The sequence below is a fragment of the Vulpes lagopus genome, chromosome 20 (assembly GCF_018345385.1).
Source record: "Vulpes lagopus strain Blue_001 chromosome 20, ASM1834538v1, whole genome shotgun sequence".
In the NCBI taxonomy this organism is placed as follows: domain Eukaryota; kingdom Metazoa; phylum Chordata; class Mammalia; order Carnivora; family Canidae; genus Vulpes; species Vulpes lagopus.
Window position 1 is genome coordinate 698,476 of NC_054843.1, and position 19,675 is coordinate 718,150.

At 50.4% G+C, this 19,675-nt stretch overlaps 1 protein-coding gene across 8 annotated transcripts in view; it reads right to left on the minus strand.

The window, feature by feature from the left end:
• The window catches only part of PCBP3 (poly(rC) binding protein 3), a 245,684-nt gene that overhangs the window by 143,949 nt on the left and 82,060 nt on the right, over positions 1-19,675 (minus strand). For 3 of the 8 annotated variants that reach the window (XM_041734746.1, XM_041734747.1, XM_041734750.1), the window contains exon 1: positions 17,938-19,412. The exons of 3 other annotated variants lie outside the window; for them this stretch is intronic. The gene's annotated coding sequence lies outside the window, so the exon portion shown is untranslated. Of the gene's footprint in view, positions 1-17,746; positions 19,414-19,675 lie in introns of those variants that run through there. 2 more of the 8 variants (XM_041734759.1, XM_041734743.1) reach the window with 2 other exon arrangements.

A 19,675-nucleotide genomic window follows, 5' to 3' on the forward strand; every position in this document is an offset into this window, starting at 1 on the left:
CCGGGATTCACACCATATACAAAAACTAACTCAAAATGGATCAGAGGCCTAAATGTAAGAGCTAAAATTATAAAGCTCTTAGAAGAAAACATAGGGGAAAGCTTCGTAACATTGGATTTCACAACAGCTCTTAAAGACAAATAACCAAGGAAAACACAGATAAATCGGAGTTCATAAAAACTGAAAACTTCTGTGTATCAAAGCATAGTGCCAAGAAAGTGAAAAGACAATACAAAGAATGGGAGAAAATTTATATCAATTATATATCTAACGGTCTGGTATCCAGGATACATGAAGATTCCTTCCTATTCAACAATAAAAATAATCCCAATTAAAAAGCAGACAAAAAATTTGAATAGATATATCCCCAAAGAAGATACACAAGTGGCCAATACAAGAACAGGTGTTTCACATCATCAGTCATTAGAGACATGCCAATCAACACTACAATGAGATACCACTTCCCACCCACTAGAATGGCTCTAACCAAAAAAATCAGAAAACAGCAAATGATAGACATTTCAGCACCTAAACATTGCTGGTGGGAATGTAAAATGGTGTAGCCACTTTGGAAAATAGTTTGGCATTTCCTCAAAAAGCTAAACACAGAATCACCATGTGATCCCATAATTTCGCTCCTAGGTATAAACCCAACATAAATTTAAAAACATATTCACACACAAAAAAACTTATATATGAATATTCATAACAGCCAAGAAGGGGAAACAACCTAAGTGCCTATCACTTGATGAATGGATAAACAAAATGTGGCATATCCACACAATGGAATATTATTTAGCCACAAAAAGAAGTCAAATACTCATGTGGTACGGCATAGGTGGGCCTTTAGAATGTTATGCTAAGTGGAAGAAGAAGCCAGACACACAAAAAGTAACATATGATTCAATTTATATGAAACGTCCAGAATAGGCAAATACACAGGAAAGAAAGCAGATTACTGGTTGCCAGGGAATGGGCAGAGGGAGAAATAAAAAGACACAGCTAATGGATATGTGGCTTCCTTTAAGGGTGATAAAAGTGTTCTGGAATTAGACAGTGGTGATAGTTGCACAAGTAGTGAACATATTAAAAGCCACTGAATTTTACACTTAAAATGGTATATGTTATATGAATTTTGTTTCAATTAAAATAAAATAAAATATGCCAATCACCCCCATATTGAGCTATATAGATCCAACACAATTCCAATCAAAATCCCACAAGTCCTTATCATAGAAATTGACAAGCTGATCCTGAAATTTATATAGAAAGACAAAGGAATCAGAATAAGAAAACAATTTTTAAAAAGAAGACCAATGCTGAAGAACCCATCCTACCTGATCTCTAGGCTTCCTCTAAAGCTGCAGTAGCCAAAATACTGCAGTTCTGGCAAAAGGGAAGGCAGAGAGAGCAATGAAACAGAATAGAGTCCAGAAATAGAACCACCATATGTGGCTGACTTATGAGGGAGCAGAGATAATCAATGGGGAAAATAATGGTCTTTAAACAAACAAGGCTGAAAGAATGTACATACCTGGGGGAGAGAAACTGTACCCAAATCCTGCACAGTATTAAAAAAAAAAATAGCTCAAAATGTATTGGAAGGGGGATGGATCAGAAGCCAAAATGTAAAACCTAAAACTATACAATTTTTAGGAAATTTTTACAACTTTGGGGAAGGTACAGAATTCTCAGCCAGGACATGAGCACAAACCGTAAAAGAAAACTGGCAAATTTTACTTTATCGATTAAGTATCCCTGCTTTTTTGAAAAACAGGCTTAAGAGAACAAACATTTAAGCCACACTCTGGAAGAAAATATTTGGAAAACAAGTATCTGATAAATAACTGGTATCCAGATTATATAACAAACCCTCAGAAGTCAATGGCACAAAAATTTTAATGGGCAAAATATTTGAGCAGACACTACCAAGAAGACATACAGTTGGCAAATAAACATAAGAAAAATGTTCAACATTACTACTCATCAGGAAATGCAAAAAAAAAAGGTACAAGATACCACTGCAAACCCACCAGAAAGGGTAAAATTGTAAACACTGACACCCAGTACTGGCCATTACAACAGCAACAGGTGCTCTTACATGCTGCTTAAAGGATACAAAGCGGCAGGAACTCAGGAAAAATCTTGATAGGATTTACAAAGTCAAACATACACTTCCCCTGGTTTAGGACAACCCACTCATATTTACCTATGAAAAGTGAGGATGGATATCCACATAAAGGCCTGCATGAGAAAGTTTACAGCAAGTTTATTCATAATCTCCAAAACTGTAAATCTCCAAATTTCCATCAATCTGCGAACGGCCAAACACACTGGTACGTTCACTAAATATGACTCAGCAACAATATGGATGCATCTTATGCATTTCACAAACAATATGGATGTTTGTGGAAAAAAAAAAAAAGAAAAACACAAACTGGAAAAGCTACATATTGTGATTCCATTTATAGGACATCCTGAGGAAGAAAAACTGCCTTTACAATAAACAACGGTGTTTGGGGCTTAAGGTGAAGGGAGAAGAAGAGGCAGAGGGGAAGGTGGGGGATGCTGAAAATATTCTCTATCATGATTATGCTGATCGTTAATATCTACCTGTTTGTCAAAACTCATAAAACTGTATTTCTAAAAAGTGTGAATCTCTAAAACTGTATCTAAAAAGAATGAATTCCATACTAAGTAAATTATACCTCAAATAAACAATGTGGATAGGGGCACCTGGGTGGTTCAGTCGGTTAGGCCTCCGCCTTCCGCCCAGGTCATGATCCCAGGACCCTGGGATCGAGCCCCATGTCAGGCTCCCTGCTCGTGGGAGTCTGCTTCTCCCTCTCCCTCTGCTGCTCCCCTCTGCTCATTCCCTCTCTCTTTCTCAAATAAATAAAATCTTTAAAACACACACACACACACACAAAATCTTGATGTGGAAAAAAAAAAAAGAGCCCATTTCTCTAAACACAGAGAAATCTACACCTTGGTGTATAATGGTGAAACTGTAAAACACTGAAGACAGAGACCTTAAAAGTAATCAAAGTTTAAAATATTCCTTAAAATTATAGTTATTTAGATTGAGAGATGGCCTCTTTGCAGATTGGAAACCAAAGACAGCGTCCTTGTCAGACTCCAAAAAAAATTACTTTATATCATGACCTTTAAGAAATTTCTTTTTAAAATATTTTTAAGAATAAAGTGAAAGATAATTTTAAAGTTATTTCAAAACATTTTTCATTTGCCTTTGGCTAGATGTGGGGGGTTGCTCCGTCATGGAGTCTTCAGCCACTCTGCTCAACTTTAAAGTAGGATACTTTGGTAATTTCCAGGTACGTTTTTACGGTACAACACGAAGATACAAGGTGCCATGCCAAATATAAAACTCATGAAGATCTCCAAGCTGCATCAAGAAAAAAAGTGGAAATTTTAAAACATGCTGCTAAAAATGTGACATAATTTCTAGAGGTCATAGACACAGGCAGATTTTGGTAGATTAGCAAGCCAATGCTAAATAACCACAGAGAAAGAAATGAGTCACTGAAAAATTAATCTGCAAAACAAAACAAAATTTAAAAAATCCCACCGGCAAAGATGCAATAAGTTAGTCAACACATCAGATTTCCAGAATATGACTGAAACGTTTTCTCAGTTTTTACACATCAACGTTTTACTAAATAAATACTTCAACTATTCCTATGAGATCTCTGTTCATTGCTACAGTTCTGTATACGTGTTTAACAAGGCAAAGATATATCCTTCTTTGTGAGCTTGTAAATAAACACAGCTTCCTCTAGATAAGTGTAAGGCACACGCTAATTTTTCCCATTAAAATTGATTTTCATTTTTGAAAGCAATCTTGGGTAAAACAACTTCAGAATGATTTAATATCTCCTGAACATTCAAAATGAAGCCTAAAATAAAAGGAAAATAAAGAAGTTTTCAGTTAAAATTTGTTTTCTACAAACACTCTCACCATGATGCATTTTAGAGGCAGCAATATCTCAGGTACATGAAGACATGAAGAGCGAAGCAGTAGGATGTGAATAAATCTGAAAGGGCAATGACAGTATGAAATAGTAAGTAAGGCTGCATGGCATTAAAAATACATTTGAGTCAGGAGAGGATAATCAAAGACAAGGTACCCTAAGAGTCTTGTATTGTTTAGAAAGTGGCTAAACATACTAACTTTAGTCACAGATCATCAAGAATACATATAAGACAAATACGAAAATAAGAGGAACTAAAATTACGTAGTGAAGAAGAAAATTTAATGAAGACAAAAATTTTCAAATGTGGGAAAGAACTAAATAGATGTGAGAAAGTTGAGCCACGCAAAAAGCCCAAAATAAGACTATAGTTAGAGGTCCAAATATGTATGTAATTAAAGCAAAAGAGAGTAAACAAAATGTTCCTGTCTTTAAAAGACAAAGATTGTCAGAGAGGAAAAACAAAATTCATCAAATGCCATTTTGAAAGACGCATCTAAAACATACAGATACAGTGAGCCTGAGAGAAATATACATTGGGCAAACACATCAGACTTAAAATTTATTTTAAGGCAAAAAAAAGCATAATCAGAACTCTCTATAGACCACTCCGCATAAAGATAAGAGGGTTCAGTGTATTAAATTAGTACAGTACTACTCCAGACGTGCACACACCCAAAGATGGTCTCAACATTTTATACGAAGCAGAAATGAACAGAAATACGTGAAAATAAATAAATCCACAATTGCAGTGGCAGATTTAAACATAGCTATCACAGTGGTTGATAAATCAGTTAAAAATATCTATAAGCACAGAAAAGATTTCAACAAGATCACTCAGCTTCCGCTAATGGACATCCATAAAACTTGTACTCCAAGCCAGCACGTGTTCTGCTTCGAAATAGAACATGCATGTGGCTGGACCACATGTGAGCCGCCCTCCGCACACACCGAAGCCATGAACATACAGACCACCTTGCTGACAAGGCGGTGAGCCAAGAAATTAAAATATTTTAAAATACTGTACATTATACAGATGCATATATTTTTTTAAGATTTTATTTATTTATTCATGAGAGACTTGGAGAGAGAGAGAGAGAGAGAGGCAGAGACACAGGCAGAGGGAGAAGCAGGCTCCACGCAGGGAGCCCGACGTGGGACATCTCCATCCCAGGACCCCAGGATCACTCCCTGGGCCATGGCAGGCACCAAGCCGCTGAGCCACCGGGCATCCCTAGATGTATATTTTTAGCATAATATATATATACATTTAAACTCCATGTGTTTGGAATTAAGAAACGCTTCTAAATAAGTTATAAGTCAAAAAAAGAAATCAGAGATGCCCGAGTGGCTCAGTCCTTTAGGCATCCAGCTCTTGATTTTGGCTCAGGTCATGATCTCAGGGTCCTGGGATTCACCCCCATGTCACACTCGGTGCTCAGCAGGGAGTCTGCTGAGGATTCTCTCTCTCCTCTCCCTCTGCGCTCCCCCACCCCTCAAATAAATAAATCCTTTTTAAAAAACATAGTGGAGGGATCCCTGGGTGGTGCAGCGGTTTGGCACCGCCTGCAGCCCAGGGCGCGATCCTGGAGACCTGGGATCGAATCCCACGTCGGGCTCCCGGTGTGTGGAGCCTGCTTCTCCCTCTGCCTATGTCTCTGCCTCTCTCTCTCTCTCTGTGTGTGTGTGACGATCATAAATAAATAAAAATTTTTAAAAAATAAAAAATAAAAAACATAGTGGAAACAGATAACATTTATATGGATAATAAAAAGTACTATATATCTAAGTTTGTTCACTGAAATAAGCCATACTTAAAAGGAAAAATTTTTTAAGTTTTATTTATTTTAAGTGATCTCTCTGCCCAACATAGGGCTCAAACTCATGATCTCTATCACGACCCTAGATCAAGAGCTGGATGCTCTACTGACTGGGCCAGCCAGGCACTCCTAAAACAAAATTTTTAATTTCAAATGCTTGTTTATATGAAAAGAAATCTCAGTATCAGTGAGCAAACATCCAATATAATTTAGGAAAAAAACCCATCAAAATGAATCCCAAAAATCAAAAGAAAAGAAATAAGAACAGAAATTAGTGAAATAGAAAACTAAATATCCTGTTTAAAAATCAACATATTGAAATCTTATCTAAAAAATTAAATTAATAAAAAACTAAACTATACAAGTACTAGGATAAAATATGAGTGATTCTCTTGTTCATCTGAGTGTAGGAAAAGCTTTCTAAGTATGACTAAAAAAATCCAGATGCAATAAAACAAAAGGCAAATGTGATTTTATTAAAATAAATCTTTGACATGACAAAAATACCTTGAATAAATGCTTATTTTTTTAAAGATATTTATTTATTTATTTATTTATTTATTTATTTATTTATTTATTTATTTATTTATTTGACAAAGAGCAACTATGAGCAGGGGGGCGGGCAGAGGGACAGCAGACTCCCTGTGGAGCAGGGAGCCCGGGACTTGATCCCAGGACCCTGAGATCATGACCTGAGCCGAAGGCAGATGCTTCATGGACAGAGCCACCCAGGCGCCTCTTGAGAAAATGCTTATGACAAATAACGAACGAAAGAAAATATTTGCAGCATGTATCACAGAAAAATGAAAGAATATCCGTAACATATAAAAAATGTTTTTAAATTGAGAGGCAAAAAGACCCCCCCAAAATCCTGAAGAAAAACAAGCAGAGGGCAGCCCTGGTGGCGCAGCGGTTTAGCGCCGCCTGCAGCCCGGGGCATGATCCTGGAGACCCGGGATCGAGTCCTGCATCCAGCTCCCTGCATGGAGCCTGCTTCTCCCTCTGCCTGGGTCTCTGCCTCTCTCTCTCTCTCTCTGCATCTCTATGAATAAATAAATAAAATATTAAAAAAAAGAAAAGAAAAACAAGCAGAAAACATGGAAAGTGAGAGGAAAACGTCTTCAAACCTATGAAAAGATGTTTCACATCCGTCAAAGGAAGAGAAATGCAAAAAAAAACCACACTGAACTACTGTGGCTCTCCGACCACCCTGGCAGAGACTCACTCACTTAACATGAGGAGCCACCGGGTGACACATGGAGGTGTGGAATCACTATATTCACACCTGAAACTAATAAAACACTGTATATTAGGAAAGAAGGAAGGGAGGAAGGAGGGTGGGGAAGGAAGGAGGGAAGGGAATAGGGAGGGAGGAAGGGAAGGAAGGGCGGAGAAAGGAAGGGAGGAGGGAAGAAGGGAGGGAGGGAGAGAAAGGATGGAAGGGAGGGAGGAGGGAGGAGGGAGGGGGAGACAGAGGGAGGGAGGAAGGAAAGGGGGGAGAAAGGAAGGGGGGAGAAAGGAAGGGAGGGAGGGAGAGAGAAAGGATGGAAGGGAGGGAGGAGGGGGGAGAGAGAGGGAGGGAGGAAGGAAGGGGGGAGAAAGGAAGGGAGGAGGGAGGAAGGGAGGGAGGGAGAAACAGGGAAGGGAAGAGGGGGGTGGAGGGGGAGAGAGAGGGAGGGAGGAAGGAAGGGGGGAGAAAGGAAGGGAGGAGGGAGGAAGGGAGGGAGAGAGAGAGAGAGAGAGAAAGGATGGAAGGGAGGGAGGAGGGGGAGAGAGAGGGAGGGAGGAAGGAAGGGGGGAGAAAGGAAGGGAGGAGGGAGGAAGGGAGGGAGGGAGAAACAGGGAAGGGAAGAGGGGGGTAGAGGGGGTGGGCTGTGGTGAGAAGGCACAGGCGTGTGCTGATGGCCAGAAAGGAAGACGGCAGGAGCCCCCGGGTGGGGAAATCTGGGGACACGGAGCAACACTATACACAAGGATCACGCGTGCCCAAGTTGACACAGAGGGTACAACACCGAGCACTAGCACGCAGGGTCCCTGAGCCAGCGGCAGTGTGCAAGTGCAGGACGGCGCCAACTACTTCGGGGTCCCGGCGTCGGGGGGGGGGGGTGCTGAAGGAACCGGGGAGTCCAGAGGAGGCAGCAGCACTGCACAGCAAAGCCAGACCAACACCAAGAATGCGGAGGCTCCCCGTGACTCGACAGAGTGATTTCCAGGAAATAGGTTGAATGAAAACCAGAGTGTGCAGAAGCGTATATGCAGACGGCTGCACGACACAGTGAACGCGATCCGTGCCACCGGACGACACGCTCACAAATGGTGAGGACAGCATGTGCTGCGTACTGTTGAACGTAATAAAAAAAAAATGTCAGCGTCTGTAGCGACATATATTATGACACAGATATTGCATAGGAAGCAAAGGAGAAACGCAGACAACATACACGTATCTGCCTTGGTCTTTTGCAAGAAGGAAGACAGGAAGGGCAGCGGCAAGGCAGAGAGGGAGAGACTTTGTTTCCCCGCAAGGTCGAGCTGGTGAAGGGTTCACAACAGGCCCGAGGAGAAAAACGAGTGGAAATATCAGAAAGGGAGACAGCACATGAGAGACCCCTAACTCTGGGAAAGGAGCTAGGGGTGGTGGAAGGGGAGGAGGGTGGCGGGTGGGGGTGACCGGGTGGCGGGCACTGAGGGGGGCACTTGACGGGATGAGCACTGGGTGTTATGCTATATGTTGGCAAATTGAACACCAATAAAAAATAAATTTATATATATATAAAAAAAAAACAGGCCCAAGGGGAGGGAGGGACGCCCGGCAGCACCCACACGAGGACATTGTACGCGGAGCGGGGAGAGCTGTGCAGCCCAGGCTCCCAGGAGCAGTGACACACGGCTTGGGAGCTGGCATCTCCGAGGGCCGGGGGTGCTGGAGGGGACAGATGGGCCAAAATGTCGCAATTACAGGGAATGTCCCGTTTATGGTACATGTGCACATGTGTACAAGGCTTCTACATGTGCGTGCATGTGTGTGCATATGCATATTTACGTGCGTGTACACGTGTGAGCACACATTTCCCACCCCTGTCTGCTGACAGGTTAGAAGCAAAGATCCCCCAACAGGGACACACATGCCCAGCACCGAGATTTCAGCCCAATAACATTTCCACATGACAAGGAACCAGAGCCCCTTAAAGAAATGCTGATCCCAGGGCTGGGCAGGTTAGGTACAAAGGTGAGCCCAAAACAGGGCATAAATAATGCTGGAAATTTAAAAAAGAAAAATTGAATTTAAAAAAATAAGGGAGTGGGAAGAAAAGGCAGGGAGGGAGGAAAGAGGGGTATCCTGAGCTGAATATTCGTGCTCCCCCAAATTCCTATCAGTCAAGGTGGGGCTTTGGGACGTGCTCAGGCGCTGACAGTGGTGCCCTCGGGATGAGGCTCACGCTCACACACCCCCAGAGAGCCCCCCTGCCCCTCCAGCCCGTGCTGGAAGAAGGAGCCGTCGGCGGCCCCAAAGCCGGGCCTCATCGGGGCCCTGTAGCGCTGCATTCTGACCTCGGACCTCCAGCCCCAGGGACGGGACAAGACGGGACGGGACGGGGGAGAGACATTTCTGTTGCGGATAAGCCACCAGTCAATGGTTCTTGCAACTGCCCAAGGAGACCAGGGTGGGGCTGAGCCGGGCAGGGGAGCGACGGGCGCCCCATGGGGACCGCGGAGGGCGGTGAAGAACTATAAAGTAGAACAATGACGAAATAAACAACACAGCTCCGTAAAACCACACTGAGAGCAAAGAGGTAAGCAAGCGGCAAGGGACAAGGGCGGGGGCGGGCGGCGGGCAGCACCCCCCACCCTGCTAACGGGCAGGTGTCGACCTGCAGCCGCCGCGGCGAGGACTGGCCGGGGCAGAGACCCTGGGTGGGCGCAGAGCAAATCCAGGAGAAATCTTCTAGAAGGGCGGTGTGCGCCTGGTCTGAGTATAAAATGCCTCCCGCCGATTGCTGACTGGTGGCAAGGGGGAAAGAAGTAAGGCTCCTGGGACGGATGGGCCAGCCCGTGACCAAGAGGACAGCGTCACGTCCCCACAGGGGAGCCGGACGCCCCGTGTCTGCAGACCTTGTCTCCACCAGCTCCCTCCACCTCCGAGTCGGGCCTGTTGGGAGACAACACTCTCCCAGAGCCGCATCTTCGAGTCCACGTTCAGCAGCCGCCACCCCGCTCCCTTTGCTCCGTCGCTCCTGCTGTCCGACACCCAGAACTTCCCAAACCTCACAGACACTTGGGGACACTTGGGGACCCATCGTACTGGACTCCCTCCCTTCTCCGCCTGGAAGAAAGAAGCTGCCCCTGCTGACAAGGCAGGTGCCCCCAGCCCACACCTGCACACACGCGCTCCAACGTGCGCCCAGGTCCTGAAAGGTGAGAGAACCCACCTGCTCACAACTGAATAGCAATGAAGTGAAGGGATTAGGAAAAGGTTCTGGAACAGGAGCTCGCGACTTGGCCCTGTGCTCTGGAGCCCGCTTCAGTCTCCTTGCTCATAAAATAAGGTGATTAGACCCTGAGTACTGCGGGGATGGGGTGAGGAACTCCCCACTTCCCCCGGGACAAGGCAGTTATTATGGAAACCATCACAGGAAGACACCAACGCCCCCCTGCACTCTTGTAGGAACGAAACCAGCCTGCGCCTCCCCTTCCTGCCCCCCCCACCCACCCCTGCTCTGAGCCAGGCAGGAACAGGTAAGCAGAAGCAGCGCAGACAGGGCCAGTGACCCAGCCAAGGTCATCGGGTGATCTGGGGGGGGGCTGGAAGGAGAATGCAGTCCCCAGATCCCCAGGTGGGCTGACTCCACCAGGCCAGGTGGGCTCCTACCGGAAAGTTCTCCTCCCATGACTTCCGCCCCTGTCCTGCCATACTGATATGAGGGGTGATGAGGACAGCGCACGGCTGTGCTCTGGTGGCAGCTGTGCCCCAGCTGCCGCCAGCCCTGCGAGGTCTGGCCTGTGGCCCGGGCTCTGCAAAGACGGTGCATGTGAGAGACGGTGCAAAGGCCGTGCTGGTGAGACCAGGCCCCTCAGCAGCCTGCCGTGAAGCACCCTGACTCAGTTCCCGGGTGAACCACGCTGTGGGGTTACGGTGTGCGTGAAACGGGGCGAGAGAGCACTTAGAAAAGGCGGAGGCCCACGCTGGGAGCTCAGCGTCATGGACAGGGATCACTGGTTACCCTTCACATCCGAAAACGGGGTGGCCTCCCCGTGATGCAAGCGGGAAGCGTGCATGAAATCCAATGGTGCAACTGTGAGTGCCACGGAGTTGCAGAGAAAGAAAAAATGAGGCTTGAAACCAGCAGAATGAGCGTGTTCGACCAGAAAAGTAGAAGCAGGCTGGGCCCCGTGACAGAGCCCGACACTCCCCCGGGTGGGAAACATCAGGCCGCCCTTAGCCAGAGGGGAAGGTGAGGCACAGCCCACCTGGGTGCACCTAACCCATCCTGGCTAAAGGACAGGGAAGGTCTCATGTCTGTACTGAACGGAGGGCACGTTTATAAAGGGAGCGTCCGGAAAGGCTGGCTCCCAGTGTCTAAATGTATACCTAGAGGTGACTCGTCCTCCGCCCCCACATGCCGTCCCCGGTCACCACGGACCAGCGACAGCAGCACTCCAGATCCATCACTGTCTCTGCACGCGGGGCCGCCAGACAGCCTGGCAGCGTGGCAAAGAGGGAGGAATGAATGAGTCATCTTGTGAAAAACGATCGGCCCCTTCCTGCCGGCTGCAGTGCATCTGAACCTCGGGCAGGACAGCACTCTCCAACGTCCCCACGGGAGGAAAGAGGCAGAGAATAAAACCCACTGGACCGAATCAGAGAGGAAAGCCAAGCGGAGGGCACAGCAGGGAACCAGGCGCCTGGAGGCCTTTGCGGGCCTAGTGGGGCAGCTCACGCATCATCGTGGCACAGACCCCCCCTCGGCAAGGTGTCCCATGCCCACCTTAAATAGACCGCAGGACGGGAAGGCTCGCTGGAGGCCCCCGCAGCCACTGGCACTAGGCCACCGCTCATCTTTCTCCGAAAGGATGTGATGTAGCTTCCCCAAGGAGCACCCGCTCCACGGTGCTGTCCCTGCCCTCCCTGCCCCCGCCCTGCATGCACTGGGTCCTGGGCATGGGCGGTGGGCCCCTGGGCAGTGCCCTCTCCACGCGCGTATGGGAAGCACCCCCAGGTCTAGCTCCCTCCTAGACCTAACAGCATGTGGGCTACACAGGCACCTTTTAAACAAGCAGCCCCCTCTGCTAGGACCCCCCCAGCTCTGCTACGGGTGACCCCCGGATCTCAGTTCTCATCCTTGCCGGTGGCTGACAGCTGGCTGCTCCCTCAAATCCGTCCCCCTCCTGTGTGACCACACTCGTGACTGAGCACAGGACTACCCGGGAGGGGACAGCGCGGCCCAGCCTCTGCTGCAGCAGGGGCCACCGCGCCAGGGCCCTGCATAAACACTACCCGTGTACGAGGTCCCGCGTACCCGGATCAGGTCGGCCTCATCCTGAAAGTGCGGTCATCGCCCTTCCTTCCCTCGAGAACACGCCCGACACACGTGCATTCGTTCCAGCTGGAGGTCCTGACAGCAGAGGCAGGCACACCGCGCGGAGAACGGCAGGCCTCCTGGAGCCCGGGGTGGGATGGCCTCGGCGGGCCCGGCCCACCCACCAGGGACCACTCCACAGACAGACCTGACGTCGCCAGCTTCATCTGCCCTTGCTCCAGCCCCGAGGACACTGCTGCTTGGGGCACGGGCACAGCAGCCCGCAGCCTCCCCTCCGCCTCCCCTCAGCTCTGAGCGAGGACCCCAAAGCCCCCGGGCATGTGTCACTATGGTCCAACACGGATATTAACCTGCCCCAAACCCCAGGCCTCTTGTCATTGCACGCGGTCTCCGTCTCCCTGGCCGCTCAGTAGCACTCTCCCAGCTTCTGTGTGCTCCCACCGCCACACCCCTGTGACTTGCCACGTGTCCCCCCGTGTGAGGCCCCGGCCAAGCTCTGGTCACCGCTCCCATGTGGCAACCCTGCACCCACCGGCTCCCGTCCCCCCTGTGCCCACCCTCACTGACTCAGAGAGGCTGACTCTCTAAGTGTGAAGCCTTAAAAGTAGCAAGTTGGGACGCCTGGGTGGCTCAGGGGTTTAGCGCCTGCCTTCGGCCCAGGGCGTGATCCTGGAGACCCAGGATCGAGTCCCGCGTCGGGCTCCCTGCATGGAGCCTGCTTCTCCCTCTGCCTGGGTCTCTGCCTCTCTGTGTGTGTGTCTCTCATGAATAAATAGAATCTTTAAAAAATAAAAAAATGAAAAAAAAAAGTAGCAAGTTAACAACCGAAGAACAGTTGGAGGAATCAGCCAGAAAATGTTAGAACGACGCACGTAAATGACAAGCATCTGAATGACTACGGGTCATATGGAAACCAGTGGGGTGGAGTTCAAAGTGTCTTGGAAGAAACCTGAGCCCCGAGATGCATTCATCAGAAAACAAGGTAAAGGTATGAAAGCAGCATTCGAAAAACAAGAAAGATGAAACATCATTAAAGTGAGAAATTAAATTGCAAACAAAATTACAAATGATCAGCATGACTCAAAGATATTAAAAAATTAAAAACAGCTAAGTAAGAAACGAAAGCCGGCTTGACAAATCTGACTGAAGAGCTGAAAAAAAAGTGTCAGAAATGAAGAAAAGGCAGCAGCAGATACAAAGAAGGCCACGATGACAGGGCCTTGGCACAGGTGCATGCGCGCCTGGGCCTGGGCGCGCCCACGGTGGCCGCTTCCTAAGGAAGAACCTGTGCATACACACAAGAGAAACGGTCTCGGCTCCAAAACATGCTCTGGGCTTGGAGGCTTTGATAGAGTCGTCTATCAAATACCAGACCTACGATGTCTACTTCTCTAAATAGAAAATAAAAAATTATTTAGATAGAGGACAGAAAAATAGGGGAAGTTTCCCATGTCATACGGAGGCACAATATCATTTACATGAGACCCCTAAAAATCAGAAATTAGAAAAAAAAAGGAAATTTCTAGAGCAGTGTCACCCTAGTGTGAGCCCAACTATTAACCCTTTACGGTAACTCTGGCCCACACTAACCCCAACCCCGGGGTCAACCCTAACTCCACACCTAATCCTACTACTGACCCTTATTCTAGCCCAAATAAAATTCTGCAAGGGTATTATAACTGGAAGAGTATGAACAGGTATCGGCGTGACCTACCAAGAATCAACACTTGGAATTTCATCAGCGGAATTCTCTACGGTAAGAAATGAAAGGGGAGGGGATCCCTGGGTGGCGCAGCGGTTTGGCGCCTGCCTTTGGCCCAGGGCGCGATCCTGGAGACCCGGGATCGAATCCCACGTCAGGCTCCCGGTGCATGGAGCCTGCTTCTCCCTCTGCCTGTGTCTCTGCCTCTCTCTCTCTCTCTCTCTCTCTCTCTGTGACTATCATAAATAAAAAAAAAAAAAATTAAAAAAAAGAACCTGTCTCTCTCTCTCATAAATAAATAAAATCTTTAAAAAAGAGAAAAAAAAAAAGAAATGAAAGGGGAAAACCACGGGACTATCTTAACAGCAGCAGCGAACAGGTTTACTAACATGCAAACTTTCGCTTTTGATTGTGAAAAACAACTTGACAGAAGAGCACCCGGAGGGAACCTGTGGAACGTGCTGGAGGACACGGGCCAGGCAGCCGCGGCAAGCACACTTCCCGGTGGAAGCATTCGGGTCAAGCCGGGGGGAAGGCAAAAAGTTCGGCGGAGAAACCTATTACAGCTAAAAAGCACGTTAACAGACGCCGCGCCCAAACACGTGCAGGCTGCGGTTTCCTGCACACTATTCAACATGAGAGAAGGGTAAGGAGAAAAACCCCAATTACAATAACCAGATCACGCGGATAAGTTGGAAAAGGGTTCAGAAGAGAAAACCTACAGCGAGAAAGCTACAGACGAGCAACTGAAGGCTCAGAAGAAATGGCAAAATAGACTATCTTCCCTGTAGACAGTGAACAGTGATAAAAAAGGCAACTGTTTTCAATTCAAAATTTTTTTTAAGATTTTATTTATTTATTCATGAGAGACACAGAGAGGCAGAGACACAGGCAGAGGGAGGAGCAGGCTCCATGCACCGGGAGCCCGACGTGGGATTCGGTCCCGGGTCTCCAGGATCGCGCCCTGGGCCAAAGGCAGGCGCCAAACCGCTGCGCCACCCAGGGATCCCATGATTAATTTTTTTAACTTGAAAGTCATTCTAAAGTCCATCTAGAAAGTGAGCAGCCAGGAACAGTCAAAATTTTTAAGTGATGGGGTTATCAGATAAATACACCATAAAACTAGAATAACTGAAACCGCTGTACCAGCACCAGAACGGATCAGTTAGAGACTGCAAACGCAGACACTCACATACGCAGTATTTTCATCTAAGATAAATTTACAGGACCAAAGTAGCAGCACAAAGCATTGGGAAAATGAAGTATTTCTCAGTAGGATGTATTTTCAATACTTGTTAAGAAAAAAATATATATGTTCACCTAATAACATGCATTAAGTTAAATCCCCAGTGGATTTACACAAGTCAATGCAAAAAATAAAAGCAGAAAAATTTAAGTCAAAAAAAGAAAAGAAAAGAAAAGAAAGAAAAAAAAAAAAGAAAAGAAAAGAAAAGAAAAGAAAAGAAAAGAAAAGAAAAGAAAAGAAAAGAAAAGAAAACTTTAAGTCACCGCCCACATTTAAGAAGAGGAAGGGGATTTTCCAAATGGAAGACTGCCCCAAACCCGGAATGCCCGAGAGCGAGGGGATGGCCCCGCGGGGAACGGCTGCAGGACGCCCTCCCTGGGGCAGGGAGCTTCCCCGAGGAACGCGCCCACCCGGCCCACCGGCCCACCCGGCCAGCGCTGAGCACCGCACACTGTGCGCCTCCTCTGCTCTCAGGGACGCGGCGCGGCTGGGACCCCCACAGCGGGGCTCAACTGGCCTCACGCGTCACTGCTGAAGCCCACGTCTCCTGCGATGGAGGTTTCCACGCGGACAAATGACGCAATCCCCCCTCGGGAAGAGGAAAAGCAGATTCACGGACAGGGATGCTCACCCCACTACTACCGATGTGAGTGACAGACGTGAAGAAAACCCAAATAGGGTGGCCCAGGGGGTGGGGGGGGCTCAGCAGTTTAGCGCCGCCTTCAGCCTGGGGCGTGATCCTGGAGACCCGGAATCGAGTCTCGCGTCAGGCTCCCCGCGTGGAGCCTGCTTCTCCCTCTGCCTGGGTCTCTGCCCCTCTCTGCATATTCTCATGAATAAATAAATAAAATATTAAAAAAAAAGAAAACCCAAATATATTAAACAAAAAGGGGATGACGTAATAAAAAATACCCGCAGTTGACACTTTCCTTGAACACGGGTCTGAGCTGCTACACGGGTCCCACTTGGACGCGGTTCTTCCGCGGTACACACCACGCAGGGCCGTGAATATATTCTGTTATGATTTTCTTAGTAACGTTTTCTTCTCTCCAGCTGACCTCCCAGTAAGAACAGTCCCTCACGTAAAGTCACGTGCCCGCGGGCAGTTCACGTGTGAGCAGGGCTTCCAGTCAACAGTGGGCTGTTGGCAGGTAAGTGTAGGACGGGTCAAAGCCATACACGGATTTTCGACTGTGTGGGAGGGAGGTCAGCAAGGGTCCGCTGTCCATCTCGCAGGTGGAAACCCTACAAACTTCTTAAAGATCGTGTCTCTAGCCAGGTAACGTGGGACGTTTTGCAGCACAGCGTTCAGTCTAAAAGCAGGGCCCAGATGTCTCTTCACCCCGAGGCGAAGTTTGGGAGGAAAGAGACCAAGCGTGAGCAGCGGCCTGCGGTGCCAGGGCCTGGAGCACCATCAGGGAAGGCTTAGCACAGAGGGCGGCGGAGGTGATGACGCACGACAAACACAGGGACCAGGCGGCACGGGGTCTGGGAGCCTGGGAAAGAGCAGGTCACGAGAGGGGGTCCCTCGACGGAAGCTGCAGGGCGCAAGCTCCCAGGGGAGAAAGGCTTTTTGCTGGATTCAGGGAAGTAGAGGCCTCGCAAGCTGGCCAAGTGGGGAGGATGGAGCCCCGCTGGGGAGCACCAGATGGCCCGGCGATGGAGCTGGGCCCAGGCAGGAGCAGAGACGGCTGCGGGTGGGGGTGGGGGAGCAGCTTTCCTAATTTTTTTTCTTTTTTTTGGTAAAACCGTATTTGTCATACAATGTTTTAATTTTTATTTTTAACAAAATTAAAGATGTACAGTTTTAAAAGTCAAAGAAATCCCCAGAGTTTACAGTCAAGGGTGCCCCCCGCACCCCACCTCTGGGGCCTCGGTCCCACTGGCATCTTCCCCTCTGGGTTCTTTCCCTCTTTGGTCTTTATCTCCAGAGTTTAATGACTACGGTCCTCGGTCCCTTCTATTCCTTCCTCCTGGAAAACATGAGCCTCCCCGCCCCACCCCGCGGCCCCCTCCCGCTGCCCAAGGGCGGTCCTTCTCCTCCAGAGGCTCCGGCCCCTGTGCGCCCCTCACACCCGCACACCCTCCCTTCTGGGGCCCGCGTGCGCCTAGTGTCCTGCGTTCTCGTCGCTAACCTGCCTCCCGACCCTGGGCCAGGGATGAGTCACCTCCTGGTCCCTGCAGCCCGGCAGGCCACAGCTGAGCAGCCGCTGGCTTCTGGCCCCTCCGCTGCACGGTCCCAGCGTCCTGGGGGCCACCAGGGCAGAGGCAGGTTCACGCTGCCCCGCAGCCCCGCTGTCCCCTAGAGCAGTCCCCTCCACCGGCCTCGGGGCCTAGGACAGGAGGCCACGGGGTCAGGGCTTCAGCCGGTGGCCGGCGGGGCCCTCAGGCTTGGGGCCGGGGTATTCCTGACAGGCTCCCCCACTTTCCTACTTCAGCCCCATCTTTACCGCCCGCTCGTTTTCGGAGGCCCACGGCCGTGTCCCTCCCGGGACTTGGGGTCCTCGGCAGCGCGGTCCATGCGCCCGGGCTCCCCGCCTCCTGTTCGCGGGCTGCTGGCCCCGTGTCCGTCTGCTTCTGAGCTCCCAGTCCTGTCACCCCCTTCCGTCCTGGTGGCCTCTGCCTTTTAAAGACATCTCACCTGTCACTCGGGCTCTCGAGCGGCAGCAGAGGTCGCTGTGAATTCATCTGCCCCTTCTGGCTGCAGATCAAGGGAGGAGCTTTGTCATTTTGAGGTGGGAGACCTCGGGCCCCGCAGGCGGCCTCGGCCGGAGGAGGGGCGGCCTCTTCCCTCCCCGACCTCCGAGCGGGCGGCGGGCGGCAGCTGAGCCTGGGCTCCGGTTATGAGGCGTCTGAGGAGGAGGCCGCCGGGGGCTCAGCGGTGGAGCATCTGCCTCCGGCCCAGGGCGTGACCCCGGGTCCCGGGATCGAGTCCCGCGTCGGGCTCCCTGCAGGAGCCTGCGTCCCCTCCGCCTGGGTCTCTGCCTCCGTCTCTCTCTGTCTCTCATGAATAAATAAATAAAATTAAAAAAAAAAAAAAGGAACCTGAGGAAGAGAGGCCGGACCTACAGAGCCCTGCCCCATCAGAGCGAGCCCACTGGGAGCCAGGGCAGGCCCGGGGCGCCACGGACACGGACACGGCCACGCGGGGAGGAGGGCGCGGCCGGAGCAGCCCGGTGCCCCCGGCTGGATCTGAACGGGCGAAACTGAAGGCTCCTCCTCGCGAGCCGAGTCCGCCAACTCCACGGTGAGAACTGGCGCTGCCTTGAGGCGATGCAGGAAACCCCGCACGGCACAACCAAGTCGGTACCACAGAGAGACCTCGCGGTCAGCAGCGAACTCGACGGTCTGTTACCATGGCCCCTCACGTCCTGATCCTCGCGTGGCCGAAGGCGCAGTGCCGGACGGGGGAGCGGTTCTGCCGACGAGCGGCTGCGGGGCCCTGTCTCCTCCGGAAGACAAGTGGGACGTCGGGGTCCCGGCCGTGGCAGCGCAGCCATCGCACAGAAGCGGCTTCATCACGGAAGACTGCCCTTCGCCTCCCTCTCGGGAAGTGTGGAAAGTTCTCGGAGATGTGCAAATGGAAAACCAAGTCTCTGCGAAGCTGCCACTTCCCCTGGGAAGCCTCCCTGCAGACGAGCCCCATGCTGGCTTGTGGAAGGCCCACGGGAAGGCCCACGGGAAGGCCCACGGGAAGGCCCAGCAGGACTGGGCTAGGACCGCCCGGAGTCAGCCGCCTCTGCTCCGACCAGACCAGCTCGGGGCTCCTGACAGCCCCCTCCTCGCCGGCAGAAGAGGCCATGGGTGCCCTCCGAGCTCCCTGCCTTTGCGTAACCAAGCCTCAGGGAATTCCCAGACCGGCGCTGCAGCCCTCTGGAATCACAGCCTGGGCAGCCAAGTGTGCTGCTGATCCCTGCCTCTCCGCGTGGCCGCGGGGGCCTGGGCAGCCAAGTGTGCTGCTGATCCCTGCCTCTCCGCGTGGCCGCGGGGGCCTGGGCAGCCAAGTGTGCTGCTGATCCCTGCCTCTCCGCGTGGCCGCGGGGGCCTGGGCAGCCAAGTGTGCTGCTGATCCCTGCCTCTCCGCGTGGCCGCGGGGGCCTGGGCAGCCAAGTGTGCTGCTGACCCCTGCCTCTCCGCGTGGCCGCGGGGGCCTGGGCAGCCAAGTGTGCTGCTGATCCCTGCCTCTCCGCGTGGCCGCGGGGGCCTGGGCAGCCAAGTGTGCTGCTGATCCCTGCCTCTCCGCGTGGCCGTGGGGGCCTGGGCAGCCAAGTGGTGCTGCTGATCCCTGCCTCTCAGCGTGGCCGCGGGGCCTTCCCTCCCGGGAGCCCGAGGTGCCGTGCACACGAGCTGTGCACACAGGGTGGGCCACTCTGGGCCAG